At 39.6% G+C, this 26,429-nt stretch overlaps 1 long non-coding RNA gene and 1 pseudogene across 7 annotated transcripts in view; both read left to right on the forward strand.

The window, feature by feature from the left end:
* The window catches only part of LOC138850057 (uncharacterized), a 1,261,171-nt gene that overhangs the window by 867,166 nt on the left and 367,576 nt on the right, over positions 1–26,429 (forward strand). The window lies entirely within an intron of this gene.
* Positions 6,692–26,429, forward strand: part of LOC100356275 (heat shock protein HSP 90-alpha pseudogene) — a 77,850-nt pseudogene continuing 58,112 nt past the window's right edge.

The following is a 26,429-nucleotide window of genomic DNA, read 5'->3' on the forward strand; positions in this document are numbered from 1 at the left end:
GTCAGGGTAGCTGAGCGATGCTGAGCTCTAAATATGCATTTTGACAGTAATTTAGTGGCAACATCTCAGAGAGGCCCCAGGAATGGAGGTTCTGGAAAAGAGTAACATATGTTATTTGGGTGGTAGATGCTTGCCTTAGGTAAGTTATCAGATACTCTGGTGACAAGAATCAGGAAAATCCAGTGACACACTGATTTTATGTATAAATGGACATTGTCTTTGGGGGAAATATGTTGTATTTTCATAATAAGATAAGGCACAGGGCTAACATATCCCAAGTACAATGTGCATACGGCCAGGATTTTTTTGGTGTGTATGGAAGGCATTGTCATCTTTATACTTACATTGTGTTGTTCATGAATCCTCTGAAGGATCTGCCAAGATGAGTCCCTTGAATTTCCTGAATTCTCCCATTTCTTTCATGTTATCTAAAACATAGCCACAGAGTATTTCTTTGGTTTCTAAAGATTTCAACACATCTTGAGCAAAGGAAGGGAAGGAGTGAATGAACAAAAAGAGAGAGAGAGAAAGAGAGAAAGAGAGAAAGAGAGAGAGAGAGAGAGAGAGAGAGAGAGAGAGAAATGCAAGGGAGGAGAGTAAAGCCATTTAGGGCTAGCTACCTAAAACAGCAGTGTCTTCTGTGCACAAGTGAAACCTGTGTTTTCTGTGATCACAGAAAGATGCCCAGGGAATATCAATAAACAGTAATAACAGTAAACTCTAATGATCACTATAGTGGCTTCCTATTGTAGATACCTGGCACTGTACTTCATTGTGAATCCTATGTGTGCCTGCCCTGAATCCATATCCACCTCTGTTTTCATATCCATCTCATTTTTTCCAGGGGATTTATTGCTAAAGTCTTTGCGTAGGTTTGGTGCTGTCTCCTTCAACACGTTGTAGTCAATCAGAACACATTTTGTACTCATATATTCCACCCACAAATGTAGTGCATTTTCCATCTTAACTAAACACTCACCACACGCTGTGGCTGCAGCTTTTACAGTCTGAAGTGTGGACAGCAAAACTAACACAAGTTTCTTTTTTCTTCTATACAATTTCACAGATAGAAATTCATCCCTAAAGTAGATGTCAGCAAACTCAGCATACAATTTTTTTTCTCCTTACTAAGTCAAGAACTTTCACCTTTTTCCTTGAAGAGAGCACTTTACTTAGGGCTACTCTTTGGCATTCTGAATTGCAAGCATCAAGATTCTTGCACTTTCAGGCCCTTATTCAGTCAAAGAAGGGTTACTTGGTTGTAAACACAGTGACAGCATGATGATCTACCTGATCATCCAGACAGCCAGACTGACTAATAGGTGAGCCTGGTGTGCACATGGGGGTGATGGACAGACAGATGGATATTTCACATCAAGGCTGGGACAGCCCACGAATTCCTCGTGCTACTCAGAAAGGTATATAATTTAAAACTTTTGAATTGTTTGTTTTGGGAATTTTTCATTTAATAATTTTAGACCACTATTGACCACACATAGTGGTAACTGTAGAAAGCTTAACTGTAGATAAGGAGGGACTGGTTTTTTTTATTATTTTTTTTTTATTTTATGGCTCTGGAGGTCCCTCATTGTAAATCATTGTCAGCAAGCTTGGTTTTATAGAAGGTCTGTCAGAGAATACATTCTGTGCTTGTTTCCTAGCCCTCCTAGCCTCTAATGCTGCCAGACACCCGTGGCATCCCTTGACTGACAGACCATCACCCCCATTTCTACCTGTGTCTTCAAATTGCCTTCCTTGGGGCTGGTGTTGTGGTGTAGCGGGTGAAGCCACTGCCTGAGACACCAGCATTGCATGTGGGCACCAGTTGGGAGTCCCAGCTAGCTGCTCCACTTCCAATCCAGCTCCCTGCTGATGCGCCTGGGAAAGCAGCAGAATATAGCCCAAGTGCTTGGGCCCCTGCACCCATATGGGAGACCCGGAAGAAGCTCCTGGATTCTGGCTTCGGCTTTGCCCAGCTCCAATCATTGTGGCCATTTTGGGAGTGAACTAGTGGATGGAAGATCTCTCTCTCTCTCTCTCTCTCTCTCTCTTTCTCTCTCTCACCTCCAACTCTGCCCTTCAAATAAATACAATAAATCTATAAAAAACTTGCCTTCCTCACTGTGTGTGTCTCCCATCTTCCTCTTGTTTCTTGTGAAGTATACAAGACTTGGGGTCCCCCTAAATCTACTATGTTCTCTTCTTAAGATCATTAATTACATTCGTGCAGACCCCAACTCCAAATAAGCTCACATTCACTAGTACCAGTGGCAGTTTCCAGTGGGGCTGTCATTCAGTGTACTTTCATCTCCAGTACTGCAAGGCAGTCATATGCATGTATGGTCAGATGCAAATTATGAAACAGTACTGGTTCATCTTAGGCTCCCACATATCTAAGGAAATTGAGGTTATGTGTTTTTTTTTTTTTCCAGTAGGGCACAATTAGACAAATGAAATTCAAGATTCCTTGTTTAATATAGGATATTATGATATTGGAATCCAGAATGTACCACTTTCTTGATCTTTTATATTGAGGACAGGCTCCTGTCTCCTTCTCTTTGTTACTGTTGTAAATTGAGTTTCTACATTCTACCACAAGTCAGCTCAAGAATTGATGTAGTGTCTATCATTCCAAGATTTCTCTAGACCCCTAACTGAACATTTACCTTACTCCTGCTTAGATACTTCTCCTCTCGATGGATAATAATAATATGGAGAAGTTCAGCTGTCCATTCTGCTATTCCCTGAAAATAAATGGCTCTTGTGAAAAGTATTAATTATAATAAACTTTTCCATTTTATGATACTCAGTGTTTCAAAATGGAGGTTGGGATGAGATTGGAGAGCAGAGGTGAAGGGCGTAGCAGAGGGAGCAGCCTGTAGCTGCACTGCTTCGTTGAGAGCAGATGGTGTTCAGGAGCAGTCCTCTGATGATCACTGTGTAATAAAGATTGAAGCTGCACTTCCCCATCCAGAGGTGTGCTCGGCCTGCTGCCAATATTCTCAGACGAGTTCTTGGGCCACCTTGTTCCGTGTGAGCTCCCCCTCCTCCCATTTCCCTAAATCATTTCACGTTTCTAATGATAAATCTGTCCATTAGATAGCTGAAATTTTTTAAAAATGCTAGTTATATGTCATCATTATTTTTCTGTTTTATGAGCCCATTAGCAGTGATTGGAAATTTTTTATTGTCCCAGATCTTAATCTTACAATAATATTTTGAGTCATACACACATTTAAGACATAGTCTGTTTTTCAAAGTAGATGAAGTTGATAATTAGACAACAAATGCAAGGTTGTTTTCTTTTCTCTCTCGTGTGAAGCTGGCCTTGTAAGTAAAGGAATGTGGGTGTTTTAACAAAATGAAAGCTGTAACTGAAATTCTAATGCACAGCAGGGAATCTGATACAAAGCACTTTCATTCTGCTTATGAATTGGCTGGAAACCATTATTTCCAAGGGATAAAGAAGAACATTGTTCCAATCTATGACCACTTGTGAGTTTCCATGGACAGCCCACACAAGACCTTGGCATGGTGATACACATATAAAGCAACCAGCAGACAAGTTTTATGACTGCATGTGGTGAATTTAAAATCAAAAGAATGTATTTTTGAGGAACCACTTAATACCACTGATACAGTTAACCCAAATAGTAGCTCATTAGCTTCTCTGTTCTACTCTATATAGTGATACTCACAGGTAGGAAACTGAAGCCTGTTTCAGAAGCATTTGTATTGACCCACCAGAGGCTCATTTCCTGTCTGGGACTGTGTCTTCTTCATCTTCACTTAGTGTCGTTTTGAAAAACTTTTTTTTTGCTAAAGTATGATACAGGTACAGAAAAACGCATTACCCAAGTGTTATAAAGGAGCACTTAGATGGATTTTATGGAACTGATCATCCCCAGGTAGCCAACATACAGGGCTCAAAACATGACTAGGACCCTGCAGTTCTTCATATCTCTTTCTAGTCACCTCTTCTTGAGATATAACCACTATGCTGTTTTCCAACAACATAGAATTTTGTCTACATGAACAAAATCAAACAGAGCAATTTTTTTTTTTTTGGTCACTAGCTTTTGTCATTCCTAGTTGTGTTTGTGAGATATGTGAATATTGTTCTGTGAGGTTGCAATGTGTTTATTCTCAATGATGGATGGATGGTATTTCATTGTGAGAATATGCCACATATTACTTATCAACTTTTATGATAATAGATTTTAGATGGCTTCTATTTTGAGGCAATTATGAACAGTTTCTCAGCATCATCCATTATATATGTTTTGATAACTATTTGTATACATTTCTGTTGGGTGTGTGAATGTTTTTGAGTATAACGCCAGAAACAGGTTTTCCTGAATTTCTATTCGACTTCTGTAGAAAACAGGTATAATTTTAGCATAATTTCTTCTCCTGCCTGAATTTCTATAAATATATGGTATTTGTCCTTGTAGATACATATACTTGGAGAGTTGATCCTTCTCTAGTGGAACTTAAAATTTTTGTTCACAAGGGTGATTGTCCCAGGAGTTATTGGGTAGAGGAATTTTGACCTTTCAACTCAAAATTGGTCATTACAGTTATAATTATTCATTTTATCTGCTTAAAATCCTTCCCTTTCCATACTTCATGTAAGACTCATTTCTTATTTATACTATGCATTAACCACTTAACTGGTTTGATTACTCCTTCCAGCAAATATCTAATAATACCCCCACCATAAAATTGAGGATCAATTAAGAATAATCTGGAGCCAGTGTTGTGGTACAACGGTGAAGCTGCTGCCTGAGATGCCAGCATCACCATTTCCGGTCCAGCTCTCTGCTGATGGCCTGTGAAAAGCAGTAGAAGACTGTAAAGTCCCATGTCTAAGATTTAGACTAAAACTGAAACATAATTTGTTTCAAAATCTTCAATGTTATGTCAGTTAAGATTATTTTTCCTCATAAAACTCTTGCTTTTGTATGTAGTCTATAATCTCTTGAAATACTCCTTCCTGTCTGAACACAGTCATTCTTTCCAGGTTCCAACTTGGAACATAATTACTTTTAGTATTGTTCTTTATCCTATAGGTTGGATCACACAGATACACATCATTTATGATACATTAAAAAGTTGTACATTTTTATGTTACTATGTAGGATATCATAAAATTGCTTTGTTTACCCTATTGAACTAAAAACTACACTCTGGACAGGGACTACCTGCATTTTTTTCTCAAGTACCTTTCATTGTCTTTGTCACATACTACAAACTCATAAAGCTAAAAGCATTGTTTACTGCTGCTTGGATTTGTGTGTGTGTTACTGCTCTCAAGCATTTGAACTTTGGCTGATTCCTTTGGATTTTGTCTTACTATGAATGCCATGTAATTCCACCTTACTACTGATGTTCAAAATAAAATTCTCACCTAGGATTTATTTTTAATCCTTTCTCTTCCCATATTGAATTTGCTGTGGTGTACTTGTATCCAGAAACCAACTAAGCTGGAAATATTGTCTTCACTAGCAGAATGAACTTTCAGAGAGCATAGTTATGTTATGTTTAGACAATATTCTAATGCTCTGAATGTGAGAATTTAGCCGAGGTTGGAAACACTAGCTCCATGTTACTGATCAGAATCTTTACAAAAATGCAAGATCTCTCTTTCTACAAGCTGGTCTGTGACCTCACCTCCCTCTAGGCTGCTTGCCAATGCATGACACTTTGCTGACTCTGCAGGGAGACCTCTAGAATGTTCATGTAACTGCAGGATAAATCATGTTCCCATTCCAGATGTGCATTTTCAAACTGCTTAGCATGGAGTCATATGCCATGTTCATTTCCTTCAGCTTTCTTGTTACTTTTTGAACACTGAACAGCACACGTATCAAATGTGTTAAATTGATGATTTCACTTGCTGCTGTAAAGTACCTGTAGTGCTTATCCCATCAAGCCCCAGGGCCTGAATTTACTTCACAGGATTTTAAGTGCTGGAGGTTTAACTGGTACATGTGCAAAGTGTTTGTCTTAAACTTGAAAAATCCCGAACTCCTGTTCTTTTTTGTAGCTATCAGTCCTGAATTGTATCTTCAGTTTTATGACAGTGTGAAGGGGCTGTTGTAAAGTACGATTGTTGTACAGGTTTTATCTTTTCTACAGTGAAAAGAGAAAATGTGTGTACTGACCTTCAATAAACATTTAGAAGATAATATTGTAGGTGCTGCACATTGAGTAGAAATCTGTCAGAAGGTGGCTGAGTCTACAATCTATAGGTGAGAACTAATAGGGCTGGCAGACTTTGTTTCAGAGTTTCTAAATCCAGGTAAAGATTTCTTGAAAAGCACACATGCACAATTACAAATAAAATGGTTGTACAAAGAGATTTTTGGACTCATTGTAATGATGTAAGGAGTCAAATTAGAGATGTTATCATTCTATTATGACTCAGAAAATATGCATCATCTCTATTCAAGCATTTGAAGTCCAAGTCTTCACAAAAGGCATTTTGTTGTAGTTTAAAGTGCTGTCAAGTTTTCTCTGTCCAAGATCATTGCTCATATTCCTTTTGAGATTCACACACAAAGAGTGAGATCTTTTGCCATTCATTTGAAAGTCTTGACTTTCTCCTTAGAACTACATAAAGAGCCCCACTTGAAAAGTAAAGAAAGAATATGACCCAGCTTAACAAATAAACTACTGTCTTGCGATGATGAATCCTACGCAGTCTCATCGGTGGCCTTACAAAGTTAAGCCAGGTCCCTGGTACCGAATGCTGTTGCTTTCTGTGGGGCTGCAGCATCGTCTTACAAGTAAAGAGTAAGTTTTATTTTCCTAACTTTGGCCCATGAAAACTGCCTGCCAAATGCATAAAGATACATAGACATACATACAGAATGAAGTTAAGAAGGTGACCAGTAGAATAAGCCTTTGGGAACACATTCTTCTGAAGGAAGAAAAAGACAAACCACAGTCTGCTTTTAAGGTGTTCTTCAACATTTAATATTGGAGAAACACATGTCCCCAGCTTTCACCAGACTGAAGGGTAAGAATCAGGGATGGGGAATCTTTTTGATGCCAAGGGCCATTGGATTTTCATAACATTATTTATAGGACATACAAAATTATCAGCTTCCCAATTAGCCTGCTCAAGATTGACTGAATTTTGAGTCTTGCCTACAGTTGCCATGGCAAGGCCAGACCAAACGATTTTGTCACAGGCCAGATGTTTCCCACCCCTGAAAAAGCAAGAACACCACATAATGAATAATATTTTTTTAAAAAAACTATATAATCATAAAAGAAATTTCTAGAGTACAGAAGAAGCCCATTTCCTCCTTCCATAGAGAAATCATAGCTAAAGATCCAGTTGATACTTCTCATTTCTTCTTTTTTTTTTTCAAATATTAAAAACATACTTTCCTTTGTCTTATGGTATCAAAAAAAAAAAAAAAAGATACGTATTCCCAAGGGGCACAGTTCATTCCGTGTTTCTTTCAGCAGTTTTCCCATGCTTCTGGTTATTACAGTTGTTCTTTTCCTTCTCACATGCTTCACAGGCATGATCCCCTGTGCTGACAGTCTGCTTATGTTGTGGAGCACAGAGATCCAGTTAATATTCAGAATTATTATTACAACTGCAAGAGGGATTGAGGGATTGAGCCAAGTGGCTTATGTCTGCTTCTTGTCTTTGCAAAAAGGGAAGAAAAAGGAGAATAATGCTGTTTATTAGTGCAAATTTCTCCAATGATTTGGGATATGGCTTGGGTAACAGAATTGTTTGACATGGTTTTGTTATTTGTGAAGTGAATCAGTTCTCTCTAGGTGTATCCTTTTCAGGCCCATTGTAGGACTTGGAGTTTTGGGGGATAAAAAGGAAGCACCTCATTGTTTGAAGCTTTCTGAAATACTCTTGCTCTGTCGTCTTGAAAGACAGTTCTGGTAATACACCTGGTTTAACACTGTACTTGATACTGGTGCTGCCACTTACATTTCGTTGTATTACATTCATCTTACTGAGTGCTCCTGGATAGATGTAAATTAATTAATTTACTCACCACTGAGCAGATTAAGAACATACAGTTGATCAAGTGACTTGCTCAGGGTCACTAAGCTAATTCCTGAAGGATTTGAAATTAGGAACGAAGTCAGATGGGTCCAATGTTTGCTTTCCAACTCCACAGTAACGAGTTTTCCTTTAATGTTCAGTGTGTGTGAAAGCATGACTGACTGTTCTGACTCACTTATTAGACGGAGACTAAAAATTTTCAGAATTTTCTAAAAACCTCCCTTACTACAATCACTAGATTTTCTTGGATGGCAGTTTTAAGAAAAAGTCTCTTTATTTGCTATGGATGAAAACCTCTTTATTTGGGATTTCTGGTAGTTGTTGTGAAACAAGCATGCTCTTTTTTTTAGTGTCAAGATTTGTTTATTTTGGAAGTTGCAATTGCCAAGAGAGAGGGAGAGACAGAGAGAGACACAGAAAGAGATGTATCTGCTGGCTCACTCCCCAGATGGCCACAATGGCACTGGACCAGGCAGAGCCAGGATCCAGGAGTTTTGCCTGGGTCTCCCACATGGGTGGCAGGGGTCCACACACTTGGACCATTGTCTGCTGCTTTTCCCCGGCTGTTAGCAGGGAGCTGGATCAAAAGTGGAGCAGCTGGGACTTGAAATGTTGCCTATATAAGATGCTGGTGTCCCAAGCGAGGACTTAACCCACTAGGTCAGAACGCTGGCCCCACAAACACGTTCTTTAGTATGATCAATACCCATATGCCGGCCGGCGCCGCGGCTCAATAGGCTAATCCTCCACCTTGCGGCGCTGGCACACCGGGTTCTAGTCCCGGTCGGGGCGCCAGATTCTGTCCCGGTTGCCCCTCTTCCAGGCCAGCTCTCTGCTGTGGCCAGGGAGTGCAGTGGAGGATGGCCCAAGTGCTTGGGCCCTGCACCCCATGGGAGACCAGGAGAAGCACCTGGCTCCTGCCTTCAGATCAGCGCGACGCACCGGCCGCAGTGTGCCGGCCGTGGCGACCATTGGAGGGTGAACCAACAGCAAAAGGAAGACCTTTCTCTCTGTCTGTCTCTCTCTCACTGTCCAATCTGCCTGTCAATTAAAATAAAATAAAATACCTATATGCTGTGATGTTTATTTTCTTTTGTTCTCTGTTTCTTTCCATAAACAAGTAATAATAATGCTTGACAGGCAGAGCGAGAGAGACAAAAAAAGAGAGGTCTCTCATCTACTGCCTCATTCCCCAGGTGCTCAAAATGGCCAAGGCTGGGCCAGTATGAAACCGAGGGCCAGGACTTCGGTCCAGGTCTCCCCCATGTGTGCAGGAACCCGACTTCGTAAGCCATCATGCTGCCCCCCAGGAACTGCAGTAGCAGGAAGCTCCAGTCAGAAGCTAAGTTGCGCATCAAACCCAGTCACTCAGCTGTGGGACTTAGCCCCTTACCCATAGGTTAGCTGCCCACTTTTGCCCCCTGTTTGTTGGACAGCACTTCTCTGTGTCTAAAGCCTTTCCATATCTAGTCTTGCATTTATTTGGGAGCCTTCTAATTAGTATAGAAAATGAGCAAAGTGGTCCTAAGTGCAAGAATTTCTCAAGTTTCCAGGGGCCACAGGTGACCTGAGTTAGGACTGTGGTCCACACGCCTAGCCCCAAAGCTTGCCCTGCTGGCTCCTTTTCAGCCCTGCTTCTCAAAATGGGGAGGGATGGACCTTGCCTCATAGGGCATTTGGCAGTGCCTGGAGGCGTTGCTGGTTACTGAAACTGGGAGTGCAGTTTGAGCGGCATCCAGTCCCCAAAGGCCAGGGATGGCACCACATATGGAGCGGATCTCCACAACAAAAAGAGATCTGACCCACCGTGTCACCGGTGCCTGCTTTGTAAAGCTCTGCCTTAAGGAAATATCTGTCAATATTCCTTTTCCTTTCTATTTTTCCCATGTGTACTAAAGAGGAAAATACTGATTTTAAGATGCCAAATTGGTTATCTGAACCCAGACAGCTATAGGCTAAAATCATTAGCTAGCAAATGAAGAGCACTCAGACCTGGAAGGGAGCTGAGACTGCGTGGGAGTTCCACAGTCTCGTGCTGTCTTTGGACAGGACACTTGACCGCTGCATGCCTTAGGTTCCTCTGATGTAAATAAGGATTGCAACCCTGACTTCACGGTATTTTAATACTGTTTAATAGTTCTTCCTATTAAAGTCTGTCCTCTCTCCAAGCTTCCGTTTCACTTCTCCTTTTGTAGCATAATGTTTGTATAGAGTTTCTTGTGTGCCCAAGGTCCCTAACGTTGGTGACCTACAGATCTAGCCCATTCTCTATACTTTGGTGACATCGATGTGACCTGTCTGGTAAATCACCTTTTACTGATTGACATGTGTACCAGTAAGATCCCGCCTCTTTCAGTCAGTGCTTCACAAGGATTTCAGAGCTTCACCAGGATTCCCTCGGATGAATAGAATAATTGACATAAATTATGATTTATTGATTTCCTTCACCCTCCTTTGTCTCCCTCAGAATGAGAATGAGCTCAAGGTGTGTCACATGACTGAGCATGGGGGAAGAGAACAGATCTTGTGATTGTTACACTCGGTTTCATTTTCTTTGGCATCTGTTTTAGCTTTTTATTCATATACCTCTCTTAAGGTTTTTCAGTCCCAATTATCTTTTCCATAAATTAAGTCTGTCCTAAGAATAGAAAACAAACAATTGATGCAACACTCTCCTAGCTCTGTGCTCAGCAAATGGCAGGTATTAATTTACAGAAAATGTCATGTACTGCATCATGTACTCACACATGCGACATGCTTCTATCATGAATTCTAGATATGTAAGATAAAATTCATTCAAAGTCAAACGCATTAACAATATTCAAAAGCACAATATCCACAGGAAATATTTGCACTTATCTTTGTATCTGTAATCCTTGTTTTCCTGCAACCCCTAATTTAGCATGATGTTATCATTTGATACCATATTTTCAGATTTCAAAGAAATTTTAACATACATTACAGTTGGCTATTACAATTTAGTATGTAGTAGTTTAACTCGATGCCAAGGGAACCCTCTTTTTTTAAGTAACCTTGGTTCTTTAGTGTGTGGAAGAGCTGAACATTTAATGAATTTTAGTGAACATTAGAAGAAACCAGGTCCATCCTGGAAAAGGAGATATGAGAAAGAGAAAATTTCCTTCTCTCATGGAAAAGACTCCATCAGTTATATGCTTTCCTAACTTCAGTACCTGTTTGCTGTTAGTTAAGAGTAAGAAGCTCTAGTGTTCTCTTGTGTAGTAGGTGACCATAGATAATGATGATGTATTCTTTATTTTTCTTAAAATGATTGAAGAAAGGATTTTGAATGTTGTCTTCTATAAAGCTAAATATTTGGAGAGATAGATATGACTGGACAATATTCAGTATATAAATGTATTGAAACAACATAAATATTCACAATTTTTACATCAGCTAAAAATAAAAGTAAATTATTTTTAAAAACCATTTATTTATAATGTAAGATAACCCCTGCTTTGTTTGAGAAATTGTGGGGGAAACATTATCAGTAGAAAAGATAGAATTAAGTTTATCTCTAACACTTTTCTTCTGAATTCAGTAATATTTATCCTGTGGGACCCTCTCTTTTTGAACACATTGAGTGTTTAGTTGAGCATGTTCACAGTTGGGTCTACTCAGGGGAGATCAAATGAATAGCACAATGACAGAGACCCACATATTCCAGAGAAAAGAGAGCAGATAGTATTTCAGTGCAAAGATATTTCAAAATATTTAAGAACATAGAGGAGTCTATAAGAACATGAGGAAGAATTATTCACTGGAATAGCTTCCTATTCACATACTCTTTTGCTTAGGGAGCAGACACCAGCTCTAATTTTTATTCATTAGTCTTGGGTTTCAGCTGCCTAAACATTGGTTTCATTTGGACTGCTTGGACCATCAAGTCTCCAACTAAAGGTTCTGTTTCTGTTTATTTCTTCATCCCTCCATTGTTGTATTTGTTTATGCAACAGATATTTATTAAGCAATTAAAGGTTTGAGTACAGCAGTGATTTTTTAATGGTCATGCGAATATGAAGTGTAATATTGAATGAGGGAGTCATAAAAACATATAAATAAATGAAAAAGTTGCAAACACATTTATCTGTATGAAGAATGCAACATATTAAATAGAGTAACAGGAATACATTTTACATGCTACACTGTAATGTCAGCCCTATACACAAATATATTTTAAATAGAGAGGTCATGGGAAGCAGAAAAGCCGATTATTCTGGAATGTGTGTGTATGTGTGATTGTGTGTATTTTGGGATACAATGCAGAAGAAGAATGTGATAGAATATTTCAAATTTAATGATAGTGTTCAAGAATTTGAAGCCCTCTCCAATAGTGTATTACATCCTATTTCTGAGACTCTTCTTGATTCTTTGGGGCTAACTTGATAACTTATTGCTTATGTTTCATCATATGATACGTTGTTGGTATGGTACTGTGCCTAATGAAGATATGTCTTCTAATTTTACTACTCTGTATGGTGATTCTTGGTGAGTTACAGACCCTGTGGACACCAAATGAGAGGAATAGCTTAGGTCATTTTCTTGATATAAATGGCTCCTAATTTCTTTCAAACAACCTTACAAAAGCAACTCCTAAATGCATTTAGAACAACCTATGTATCTGGAGTATTGAACATTTTGAGGGGCCAGTGCTGTGGTATTGCAGGTAAAGCTGCTGCCTACAGTGCCGTCATCCTATGTGGGTGCCAGTTTGAGTCCTGGCTGTTCCACTTCTGATCCAGCTCTCTGCTATGGCCTGGGAAAGCAGTAGAAGATGGCCCAAGTCCTTAGGCCCCTGCACCCATGTGGGAGACCTGGAAGAAGCTCCTGTCTCCTGGCTTCTGGCTTTAGATAGGTGCAGCTCCAGCCATTGTGGCCAATTAGGCAGTGAACCAGCGTATGGAACTGCTCCTTCTCTTTCTGTGTTACTCTGACTTTCAATAAAATAAATAAATCTTTAAAATATTTTTGAATTACAGAACATCAGCTTATTTTCCAAGATAAATATGAACATGTATCCTTTATTTCACACTTAACACTCTGTTTAAGGAGTAAAGAGATATCTTTGGATGTTTTTCTTGGCTTGCCATCTAATCTCTACCCTTGACACAAACAGCCTCTGTACCTTCCCCTCCACTCCTGTTACCTCTTCCTCAGCTCATATGCAGTCTGCCCATGTGTCTTGCAAGAATACATTACTACCAAACTCTAAGCTCCTTTCTGGCAGCCTCGAAACCGCTTTGTATGTCCAAACCCTATCATGTTGTCCATGTTAGAGTGGAGGCGTAGGAATTTTTTTTTCTTTTAAAGATTTGTTTTATTTATTTGAAAGGCTGAGTTACAGTGAGAGACAGGAAAAGAGAGAGAGAAATTTTCCATCTGCTGCTGTTTCACTCTCCAAAATGGTCACAGCAGCCAGGGCTGGGCCAGGATGAAGCCAGGAGCCAGGAGCTTCATCCAGATCTCCCATGTGGGTGCAGGAACCAAAGACCTTGGGCCATCCTCTGGTGCTTTCCCAGGTGTGCGCATGGAGCTTGATTAGGAGAGGAGCAGCTGAGTCTCTAACTGGCACACACGTGGGTGCCAGCACAGCAGGTGGCACCTTAACCTGCTATGCTGCAAGGCCAGCCTCACAGGAAATCTTGGAGTTTCTTTTTCATGCTTTAGTTATTTTTTTCCTTTTCTGATTTTTAGTTTTTAACTAAGTTTGGTTAAAAGCTAAACTAGATTTAATATGGTTTGCAAGTACAATTCTAAAAATATAATGATATTCCCTTCCTGCCTCCTCTCCCTCCCCGTCTCCTTCCCACCCTCCTTTCTTTTCCATTCTTTCAGTTTTGAAGACAACATATTTTAAGTTTACATTACAGTAAAAAGACTTAATACTTCACCAAATGAGAGTCTAACAAGTACAAAGCAAAAAGACTCTAGAGTAGTGGGAATATAGGCAACAGCTAAAAACAATAATTGAATGGAAAAATGACCATTTCACCCATATATATAGTAAATTGTAAAGTAACACAGATCTTTAAAACTATAGTAGTATAACATTCTTAACATTCTTAACTATTGGTTTGACAAAGGTATAAAACATAGTTTCACAAAACATATATGCAGCAATATTGATACACACAGGCATTCCTCCCTCCCCCCTCCTTCCTTCCTTCCTTCCTTCCTTCCTTCCTTCCTTCCTTCCTTCCTTCCTTTCCTTCAGCTCCCAACTATAAGAGAAAACATGTGGTATTTATCTTTCTATGTAGCTTATTTCATTCAACATGATGTCCTCCAGTTGTATCCATTAGTTGCAAATGGTACAATTTCATTCTTTTTTGTAGCTGAGTAATATTCCATTGTGTATATATATATATATTATATTTTCTTTGTCCATTCATCTGATGACGGACACCTGGGTTGATTCCAAATTTTTTCTATTGTGAACAGTACTGATATAAACATGGTGGTGCAGGTATCTCTTTGATACGTGTTCTTGTCTTTTGGGTATATACTGAGTAGTGGGATTGCAGGATCATATGGCAAGTCTGTTTCTACTTTTTTTAAGAGATCTTCGCACTGTTTTCCACATTGACTGCACCAAATTACATTCCCTCCAACCATGTGTAAGTGTTTCCTTTTCTCTACATTCTTGCTAGCATTTGTCACTCTGTGTTTTAACCATTCTGACAGGGGAGAGGTGAGATCATTTTTTCACATATTTTTTGGCCATAATTCTTCTTTTGAGAACTGTCTGATGAGGTCCTTTGCCCATTTCTTAACTGGATTGGTTGGTTTTTGTTGCTGAGTGTCTTAAGCTGCTAATATATTTGGGATATTAATCCTTTGTCAGATAGATAGCTTGCAAATATTTTTTCCTTTCTCTTGGATGTCTCTCCACTCTGTTGATTGTTTCACATTCTGTGCAAACACTTCTGAATTTGATATAGTCCCATTTAGTTTTGCTTTTGTAGCCTGTGCTCTGGGGGTCTTATCCAAGAAATTGTCCCCTATGCCAATGTCTTAGAGTGTTTCCTTACATTTTCTTCCAGCAACTTAGTAGTCTCAGGTCTTAAATTTAGGTCTTTGATCCATTTTCTGTTTATTTTTGTAGATAGTGAGAGGTACATGGATCTAATTTCATATATATATATATATATATGCCAGCACAGAAAATGTTTTTTTTTAAATAAATGAATATGTGAGTAAATGAGAGTGAATGGGAAGCTAGTAAACTTGGCAAAGGCTTGGAAGAAACCATTCTAGATATGCATCTCAGAATATTTTTTGTAAACTAACAGGATAGTTACATAAAATAGTATATGTATCATAGTAAAATTGAAGAGCAAATATTGCTCTCACTTCACCAAAAAAATTCATTCAAAACCTTTCAAACCTGAATTAAAATATTAATCTATAACTTACCTGTCAGCTTTTCCTAATTTAAAGATCATGTTACTGAACCATTGTGAGTTCAGTCGCCAGTACACCTTAAAAAGTCAGTCCTAGACACCAAGGTTTTTTACAGAAAGTTTATTATAAGGTATACAGGTAGGAAGCTGGAATAACACTCAAATTTGAATTTTAAACAGCTTTTGCCAAATACATTTGTCTGGAATGGGGAAAGGGGTGGAGAATAGGCAAGGGAGTTGATTGGTCAGCTGAAAGAAAGAGACAAGGCTTTCTGTGCAGGTGCAGGTCCCCTCTGCGCCTCTTCATACAGTTAATGTTTACAAATGACAATCTTAGCAGGTTCAGGGGGTGTCTTTTTGGCTCACACTATCAGAAGTTCATCTAGCTGTCAGTAGTGCCTGTGCCTGTTGTGATCCTACAACCCTGACCGGTTTTGGCTGCTTGGGGAATTTTAACAAAGTTTCCTGTTGTTCTGCAAGATAGGCTCCAAAGTTTCATTTTGTTTCTCATTTCTTATCGGTGTAGGCTATGATTTCAGTAATTTCTGCTGTCTGATTTTATGTTCTCTCTCTCTGTGGACTTGTGTCCTACTGTGCCATGTGATCTTAACTGAAGAAGAAAGACCGTAAGACGACCTGAAGAAGGGGATTCGCACTGTTGGACAGTCTCTGTAATAAAATGCCCCAAGGCAGAGAGGGACTAGGAAGGAAAGCACTGGTGGCTGACAGGGGGACCGGAGAGAGGACCAGGTCGGCCATAAGTTCTTATTTTTTTTAAAATGTATATTATTTATTTGAAAGGTCAAATTAGAGAAAGAGAGGGGGAGAGAGATCTTCCATCTTTAATCTTCTGGTTCACTCCCCAAATGGCCGCATTGGCCGGAGCTGGGCTAGTCCAAAGCCAGGAGCCAGGAGCTTCTTCTGCGTCTCCCACATGGGTGCAGAGGTCCAAGCCCTTGAGACATCCTCCACTGCTTTCCCAGGTGCATTATCAGGGAGATGGATCAGAAATGGAACAACATAGACTTAAAAATCACATCATATGGGATTCTGGCACAGCAGGCAGTGGCTTTTCCTGCTCGCCCAAAGCGTGGGCCCCAGGTTCTTAATTTTTTTAGAGATCCTTTTTCATTATGGCAATGTTTATATACTCCATATTTCATGTTTTTCTTTTAATCAAACTATATTTTTTAAACTGACTTTTAAAAACTGAATTTCTCAGAATATGCAATATTTTTATTCTGTGGCTTCACATGCATTCTGGCACCCTAACTGATTCTGCCTCCTTCTCACTACTTGGAGAAACTTACATACAAGAATGTAGTCACATGTGTACATTTTTGCTGGAAGATAAATGTATCAGAATCTCAAGATGGTCTTTCTTAAAAACAAATTGGAAAAAAAAAAAAATTATTCCATGAGGGCGTAAACCAGGAACGTTACAGATAGAGGAGTTAAAGAACTAAAAATAACCCTATTGTCTTTAATAGGCTTTCTCTTCCATCAAGAAGCTTCCAGATTTGTCCAGGTGTTTGCACTTGGATGGGCTATTTTTCTCCAAGGGCTGCATTTCAGATATTAAGAGTATTATCAATGAAGGCTATTTTTCATTGTTTCTGATTGCTGTAGAACACACAAGCCTACAGCTGAGATTCATTGAAGCACCATTCCTTTCCTCAGGGAGCTGTTATTTCAATAAAAACAATGGAATCAGTTAGCATAGGTAATAAAATAATTATAGTAATTTATTTTGGCTATTAAATGTTGCATCCCCTTAGCTAATCATCCACTTCAAGCTATTATTCAAAGTGTTCTGCTCTTTTTGCCTTTAAGTTAAGCATCATGAGTTTCTATGCACTGATAAATCCAAATCTAATAAATTGCTGATGTGTTTCCTTGTGCTGTGACTACTGACAACTCTGTCTTGTTAATTCAGTGTTACTCAACACCAGTAAAAGATGTTTTCTAATATGGTATAAAAGCAAGAAATTACTTGTTTCCTAACTTTGTGTCGAGTTACAAGTATATTTAGCCTTCATTACTTTGCGACTACAGAGTCTTCTGTGTTTATAAACAAAGGAAGTATTTGAGAACATTTTAATCATGAGTCCTTAGAGAGCTGTGCTTTCTGAGACGACCCCAATCATCTGCTGTCAGCACGTTGTCCATGAACGGATATCGTTCAGGATTCAAAGAGCCTAATGGGTATTTCACCATATGACAGAGTCGGTTTTTTGTTAATTTCAGTTCTCTTCAGTTTCACTTTCCTTTCATTTTGATAAGGTCCATATCAGGTACATCAAATCAACTGAAAGCACAGACCTGTTTTTCTCTTCTGCATGTTATGTGACTTGGGAGAGAAAGCAAACCAGCACTCCTGATCCTTGTTTTCAAACTCCCGATAGTTAAACAAAAGAAACAGCAGAAATAACGTATGTGATTCCCATAGAGATTGCATATTCAGGGTTTAAAACTCAATACATCTTTGTGCTACTATCAGTGCCCTTTCAAGGAAACATTTCATTTTTTAACCTTCTTCATCCTTTTTGCTTTACTGAATTCACCAAATAAATCAATAGAAGTTTTCCTTGAATTAAAAAAAAAAAAAAAAAACTAGAATCACTGGAGAACCTTATTCTTTAGTATGAATTCTAAGAGTAGTTTCCAAACTAAAAATGTAGCATACCTAAATACTTTATTTACTATTTGTATTTGGATTTGTGATGAGTTTCAGACTATTGAAAAGCATCTGACAAACTGTTATCATATTTGGTCCTAAAGTGGAAAATCCTGCAATTTGTTCCTAAATTGATACTTTTTCACTAATACAGTTCTTGAAAAAAATTCTAAAGAAATTGGTTTTAAAGCAAAAATTCCCATTGGAAAACACAGTTTACTGGTTGAAACTGAAAGCACGTTTACTGTTTTTGACTCCACTAAAGATCTTAGCGATATACTTTTGCTTTATTAGGAGCTGAAACTTTAAGTAGAAGAAAGAAAAACTACCATCAGAAAGTAGGATTTTTAAATCTTGCATAGTGCCCTTGATCTAATTGGATTTTTTTTCAGTAGATTAATGAACTCATCCTCATTCCCCATCCTCGACCTAACCCCACTACCCAATACCCATTGAAAAGGATTGATTATACTTCCTAAGTTGGATCACTATTTATAAGACATTAGACTGCATTGCATTTGGCATTATCTGTAATTCATTGTAGCAGAAAGAAAGTGTTTCTGTGTTTTGGGTATCTCTACTTGTTCAGTCAAACTGATTAGAGAGTCAGTGTCCGACCCTCCCTGTGAACACTTGGTTTTCCTTATATAGACATTAGTTGTTCATGATGATGAAAAACAGAAGTTGTAGGGCATCATTGTATATTTGTGCAGAGCCTTCTGAAAGTTATGCTCATCAAAGTTTTATTTTAAATTGGATTTAATCAAATTCCCTTTGAAAAAATAGATGGACTTTGTATGATAACCAGACTATCTTTATTGAAACATGATTTGAGGGTGATTTTTTTCAGGCTTACAGTGCTTGAAGTAAAACAGCTGAGCATTTATCCAGAAGAGCTACTGACATGAGGAATGGTATGGAAGAGATTCAGAATGATGTCATAGTGCCAGCCTTGATGGGGTGAGGGCACAGTTAGAAGGGGCAAGAATCGGAAGGCATATGTCCATCCATTAAACATGAGAATCACTCCTCCATATCAGCACCAGAATTAAGAGGGAGAATTTTGTTGAGGTGCTAATTTAATGCCCCCTCACCTCTTTAAAAAAGTCCTATCAGTTTCCTCTATGATTTCACCAAAGTCCCTCACCTCTTTATGTGGTGTTGCTCATAGCTGCTAGCCATGTCAGAAAATATCATCCTCTATTGATAGTGGTTTTTAGTGAAGGGTCTTTTCCAACTCATGAATCTGTTCTAATAGAAAGAAATCTTTTTTTAAGGTTTTTATAGACCCAGTTGCTGAATTAGAATTGGTTTATTGGAAAATTCATTTAAATTAGTTTCTTTTGTTTAAAAAGTTATGTGTTGAACAGCTGGGAGCCAGGGAGTGATTTCACAAAGGAAATATAAATGTATTGTGATGAATTTAAGTAGTACAAAGAACACAAAGAGCTTTGCATGTAAATTGACTTTATAAATTAGATACCATAAGCTGGTAATAGAACATAGTAATACCCATGGACAAATTCCAGTCAACATAAAATTTGAGCTCTTTGAAGATACAGCCAAGTTTGTTCTCTTAGAAATAATGGAAATTTTCTGCCAGTGATGGCCTTAACACAGTGGATAACCTTTTCATTAGACAATTATGTGTTTCAGTCCATGGGATATTCAGTACATATTTTTGTTGTGCTTTTCAGATGTCAGTGACCCCATTTCATAAAATTTAGGTCACACTGAGGTTTTAAACATCTAAAGAGAATCAATAGATGAGACATTGAAGACATATATCCACTGAAAATAATTTTTATTCTCTTAAAAAAAATATATTGCTCAAAGCTCCACCTAAAAAAATCATTAAAAAGCCTGAGTGATAATTACCCATATCACATTTTTCAGTCAAGCACTTATGTATCTTTGTAGCATTTGAAGTTCTAATCCACTTGATAAAATACCCTAGGGAAGGAGGCAAGGAATGTAAAACCAGGTTAATCCATTGAGGATGATAAAGAAAAGAAAACAAAAGTATTACTCTCAGTCTGGCTCTATTACTATCACAATCAATATAAACAAATTTGTAGTCACAGTTCACCTCAAGTGACACTAATTAAAAAGAAAATAGTATGTAATTAATGTGTAATTAAATTGCAATTCCTAATTAGTTTATTTGGGCTATTAGGAACTTACCATTTAGACTTGCAAAAGAATCTAGTAGATTTTGTCTGGATTTGACTCAAAATATGTGTAAAGGATATAAGGAGTTCTGTGTTACTTTGGAAAGTGAATCCTCACCACTGAACAACAACAAAGTTCTAAAGGGGTGGAGTATAATTTAAAGTAAAACATTAAAGAAAGGGACCCATCTGCAAGTGAAATAAGCAGCTTCTTGCAGGTCCATAATCCCCACCCTAAGAGTTCAGCAAGGCAGAGTGGGATTCATATGCTGACTACAACAGACATCAGAAGGCCTTGATGGAAATTTGGAGTCCGGACTTTGAGGCTGCTTAAATCCTCTACTGTGACCATATGGATCTTATGACTGTCTCACTCAGAGATGCAGGTATTGAACTGAGAGCATGCCAGGCATGTTCTCTAATACTTGAACTTGACTCTGATGCCATTTGCTATAGTTATAAAAAAAGATGTTTTGGCCGGCACTGCGGCTCACTAGGCTAAATCCTCTGCCTGCGGTGCTGGCACCCCGGGTTCTAGTCCCAGTTGGGGGGCCAGATTCTGTCCTGGTTGCTCCTCTTCCAGGCCAGCTCTCCACTGTGGCCTGGAAGTGCAGTGGAGGATGGCCCAGGTCCTTGGGCACTGCACCCCATGGGAGACCAGGAGGAAACATCTGGCTCCTGGCTTCGGATCGGCACAGCGCGCTGGCCGTAGCAGCCACTTGGGGGGCGAACCAACAGAAAAAGGAAGACCTTTCTCTCTGTCTCTCTCTCTCTCACTGTCTAACTCTGCCTGTCAAAAAATAAATAAAATAAATTTTAAAAAAAGATGTTTCTCTCTCCATCTCTGTCTTTAAAGCAGCCCACATATCTCTTCCTACTGTCGTCACTGAAAAGACAGAGAAAGCAGAAAATGGAGATGCTTCAAGGTTTAGCTGTTTGTGCTTCATTTTACAAACTGGTTCATGACCCACCTCCCTACTTGGGAAACTTTCAAGAACAGAGAGCAGCAGGAGTTGTCCCATTAATGCGATGCTTTAGCAGTTGTGTCCCTTGTGAGCAGGGTGCAGCAGCTTCCAAGAATCATTCTGTAACTCTAAAGAGAGCCATGCAGTATTTTCAGACATTAAATATCACAATTTTATTTCAGGTCGTTTGTGGTTGGTATTTGCACTGAAGGTGAAAACATGGGCACAGAATAACAGATACATTGGCTTCTAGGGAGGCATTGGTGGGAAAGTGGTAGCAGCCCCAAGATCGCCTGAGGAGGGAAAGCCATGCACTCTTAAGAAAAGATGTAAGGGATTCCAAGCGAGAGGAAAATGTCTGTAGACCTCTGGCTTCCTTATGGAACCCATGTAAACTCGCTTGCTCCTGTGCGTCAGAAAGCCGGACACTGAAGCCAGACACGGAAGCCATGCTCTTTTGTGGTGAGAAAGTCTATTACAGGCGGCAAAGTAAGGAGTCTGGAGCAATCAGGGCTCAAATCTGACTCATGCCAGTTTTGACAAGTGATTAGGAAGGGAGAGGACGGTGGAGATGAATCCTAGGAGATGATTGGTCTATAAAGAAGGGGTGCTCTGGGTCTTTGCACTGAAGTACACATCAGCCACGGGTCTCTTCAATGGCTATGTGCTCAAAAATGGTCATCTCAGCATGGTCAGTACATGGGGTTTTGGGCTCAGCACATCAGGAATTCACCCAGTGGTCAGTCCCATGTGCCCCTTGGGCCATCCTGAGGCGTTGACAGGTTTCAGTTGGCTTGGAGGCTTTCAACAAAGTTACCTGTTCTATAAAGTAAATTCAGAGAATTCAATTAGTTCCTCCTCTCATAACCTTGCATGGTATGGCTGCAGTGTGAGTGGCAAAGTGAGGCCATCCAACCCGTCCCCAGTGTTGAAGACACGTCTGAGGTCTGAGAGCTCTTCCTCAACTGTGTATCTGAGAATTCTCTCTTTTGTTCTGCAAGAAACTTGAGAATAAAATTCTGAGTTATGTCTTATTTTCTTTTGTCAGTGACTGTGTAGCAAAATGAAAAAGGGCAGGAAAAAGCCAAGCAGTCGAACGCTGGAAAATACAGGAAGGAGGATGATTTGGATATATCCAGAAAACAGGACTTAATAGATTGCCACAACCAGGGAACAACTGCTGACAAATTCAGTTGCAGCTAGATTCCCCCTTTCACGTTACGCCAAAAGACTTTGGGGAGCTCTTTGTTACCCTCTGGCCTAGTGAGGTTGGGGTGCTTCAGTGCCGTGGCCAGTGCCACTGCCTACAGAAGTTTTGGAGAAGTTACCTTAAAAAAGCTGTCCGGTCTTGTTAAAGGGAGACAATGGTTGTTGGGCAGGAAAAACAAACAACTAGCAAATAAATAGGAAACAAAATAAAAACAAGAACCCTTGTGTATGAGTAGGAGCAGAAAAGCAGGCTTTCAGCATTCATCCCACAATTATTGATTGAGTGTCTCACACTCGGCTCGCATTAAAACAAGCTTTCCTTTTACGCAGCTGCCTGGCAGTGAGGGACACATTATGAAAAGAGACCCTTAGCTTTTAATGGTCATTTCACATTAAGACTAAGTACCTACATCTATGTTCACAGTGTTATTGTCCTCCAGTCGATGATGTCTCTTCGCTCATTGCAAATTTCCTTTTGAAAACATATTTTCATGTTTAGATGACTAGGAATCAGAGGAGCCAGAAGCTTTCAATTGCAGTCTGAGTCTCTGTGTATTTTCTCAGTGACTAGTGCAGACTGCACAGGATTTTGACACACAAATAATGGTGATACCGTCATGGCAGATGGGAAAGTAACTACTATCCGAAGTTTGCTAGTCTTTGTTGTAGTTCCTTATTTGCAAGAAATAGAAGGCAAGGTTATGGTGCTTGACACAAAACTCACTCAAATTTAATTAAGCATAAAGAGAGAATTTATGGGAAGGCTGCAAATGTATCTCATGGTAATTAAGGTCAAGAACTCAGGTCAGACTCAGGGTGGACACACCAGAGACTCAAGAAAAATGCAAATCCCTGCCATCTAACATGCAAGCATATTTGTTTCCTATCTTTCTTTGGACCTTGTACTAGTAACAACTCAGTGAGAGCTCCACTTATTCTTCTATTAAACCAAAATACCTGTCCATCTCCTGCTGTACTACTTCCTGTGTATTGTCCCTACCTTCTTCTTCCACAGCGCTTAGCATCTACCTTCTGCCATGGTAGGCTTGCTTATGCTCAGTAAGAAATGAGCTAAGTATCTTACTGTCTTGCAGCAACCAAGGTTTGTTTCTCACCTTGTGTGTCTACCACAGGCCTGCTGCTCTGTGCGGATGCCCACCCACACGTGCATGTGTCTAGAAAATACAATGTCATTGTCATGTTTGTAGCTGAACGTTTACTAGAACTCTGAGTTATCCAGGAGTTAGGGCTGATGGCAGCATCTGCATGGGAACTCAATGAGATGCATTAAAGGGATTTGCATGTTAAACAGAACTACTAAGAAGCCTCCATCTTCTGGGCCCAGAAAATCCAGGACCAACCAAGCAGAGAAATAAGGTGTACATCTCTTGACAAGTCTCTCCCCAGATTGTTTGCTACCCTCAGTGGATATAGAAAGTGCATAGGAGACAAGACAGGGAACATGGAGTCACCAGTCAAACTGAAGATAGCACTCATGGTGAGCTTTTTTCTTATACTCTCCACAGGGCATTTCTTCTTTAGAAAGTCAAGTAAGTATGTGCTTAAAGTGGGGCATGGGTGACTCTGGGTGAAGCACTCACAACAGTAGCACATACGGATAGCCAACCAAGTGGGTTCCTGCTTGGTGTATACGGCCCATGAGCCAAAGGAATCTCAAGTGAAAACTGAAGAATAGGAAGTATGTAGGTGAGGAGTACCCTGGGGAAGGTTGCCAAAGCAGGGCCTCCCTGATCCAGGAGGCTGTGTGGTCTTTGTAGACAAGGCTGTGCATATTGATTGTGTGTGGAAGCAGGGCTAGTTTTGGTGTAGGTGCAGTTCTTCATGATTTTTCATGCAGTCTGTGTTCAGAAAGTGACTTCCTAATCCTGCCCATAAGAGATTTAGTATCTTCATGAAGGGAGTTTATACTCCGGGGCCCTTTGTGCCACCACTTGCTTGTGTCCCTGCAGTGGGGATTGGCTAGAGCTGGATTCTTTCAATTTTTATTGTTCCTCAGTTGTGGTCTGGCGCGTCATTCTTTTTCTTTTTTTAAATTAAGATTTATTTATTTATTTTAAAGCAATGAGAGAGAGTGACAGAAACAGAGAGAGAGAGAGAGAGAGAGTGAGCTTCCTTCTGCTGGTTTATCCTCCAGATGCCCACAACAGCCAGTGCTGGGATTGGCCAAAGCCAGTTCAGTCTGGGTCTCCCATGTGGGTGGCAGGAAGTCAAGGACTTGGGTCATCAACTTCTGCGCCTCAGGCACATATTGAGGAAGCTGGATCAGCCAGAACATCAGTCTCATGTGGGCTACAGGCTTCCCAGGAAAAGGCACAACTCCCTGGGCCACAACACCCTCCCCCACCTGGCATTCTTCTGAGTGCAATGTCACAAAATGAGTTTCCTGGAATCCTCTTTGAACAGCAAACTCAAGAGAATATGTGCTTACAAGCAATTTTAGACTCTCTCACCACATCCCAGGGACTTCTTGTTGCCTAAGACCTCTCCTATTGGTTGCAGTACCAATGAGAAGGAAAGGTTAGTATTCTTTCCATTCCCTAGTTGGGTACCTGCTGAGGCCATATTCTTGCTGGTCTGTGCCCAGGGTAGTCTGAGTGGAGTCAACAGAATTGGTAAATTGTTTCAGAAGCTCATGCATGCCTGCTATCTTAGAAAGGAACTAAAGTTGCAATAGGTCATGTAGGTCCCAGAGAAGTAGCTATTTTAAGCCTTTGTTTGGGTTTCCCACCCTAGAGGGTGATAACAACTTGAGCCCTGGTGTGAGACAGGGCAAGGGAAGAGATGAGTTGCAGCTGAAGCTCAGACAATAGTGGGTCAGGCAAATGGGGAGATTCTGTGGGAACTTCTGAAGAATCTATGCTCATAAACTTCTAAGAGTCAGGTTAGGGATGCCTGCCATGTAGAAGCACTGACGGCCAGTATTAGCCAATACAGTAATGGGTTTACAGCCCCAGGAATTAATAAAGAGTTGACTTCCTCTCTTCTTCCCAACTTAACACACTAAAAGCATTTGAACCTACAAGGAGAAGGGAGCTTTTAACTTGGAATCTGATTAGAATTTTATGTTAGTCTTCCAGAAGTTGTATAATTAAAGCTTGTCTAGAATTTTACAGAATCTGCCAAAGATAACAGTTATATAGCCAGAAAGTGGGAATTGACAGATCAGCATTGAAGTCCACAATGAGAGAAAACTAAGAACATTTTATACACCAGTGAGTTGTCGAGTTCTAAATAAACCTGTTACACCTGAAACCAAATAATAGCCATTATTGTATTCAAAGTCCCTTAAAGCTTTTCTATTGTCTGTAGAAGAGTATTTTGCAAATCACTTTCTGTACATGGACACACCATGACAAAACATTTCGTGATATTTAAAACAAATCATTGCACACTGTATCCTCCATCCCATATGCATTGGCTTTTTAAAGGCTATGAAAGTTCTATTGTTAAAACATGTCAACTTTGTTTAATCTAGCCTTTCCTCAATTAACCACAATTCCTACTTTTGCTAACATCCTTAAAAAAACACCACTGTTTAAACAAATACCGTCTACTTAAGGAAAATAATGTAGTGTTTAGTGCCTTCCAGCTGTCTTTCCATTGAGTTCTCACTACCTAAATTCACAGCCTTATCATGGGCCTATGGCTTCTTCAAATCAGGACTGTTTTAGTCTTCTGAAGTCACACCCTAAATTTCCATGGCTTTGATTTTATTCTTTCCTTTTTTGCATTTTTATCAATATCATTTATTTCCATTCAAACCTTCATCACTCATTCAGTCCTATTTTACCTACTACCTTCTAAATTACCTTAAAATTCTCCTTAACATGACTGAGTTGCCCTTTCTACACTGACTGCCACTTATAGTGCACGTTTACCCCACTTAGCCCAGATCACCTTTTATTATCATAGCTCATG

The sequence above is a fragment of the Oryctolagus cuniculus genome, chromosome 6 (assembly GCF_051225735.1).
Source record: "Oryctolagus cuniculus isolate XC-2025 breed Fujian yellow rabbit chromosome 6, ASM5122573v1, whole genome shotgun sequence".
In the NCBI taxonomy this organism is placed as follows: Eukaryota; Metazoa; Chordata; class Mammalia; order Lagomorpha; family Leporidae; genus Oryctolagus; species Oryctolagus cuniculus.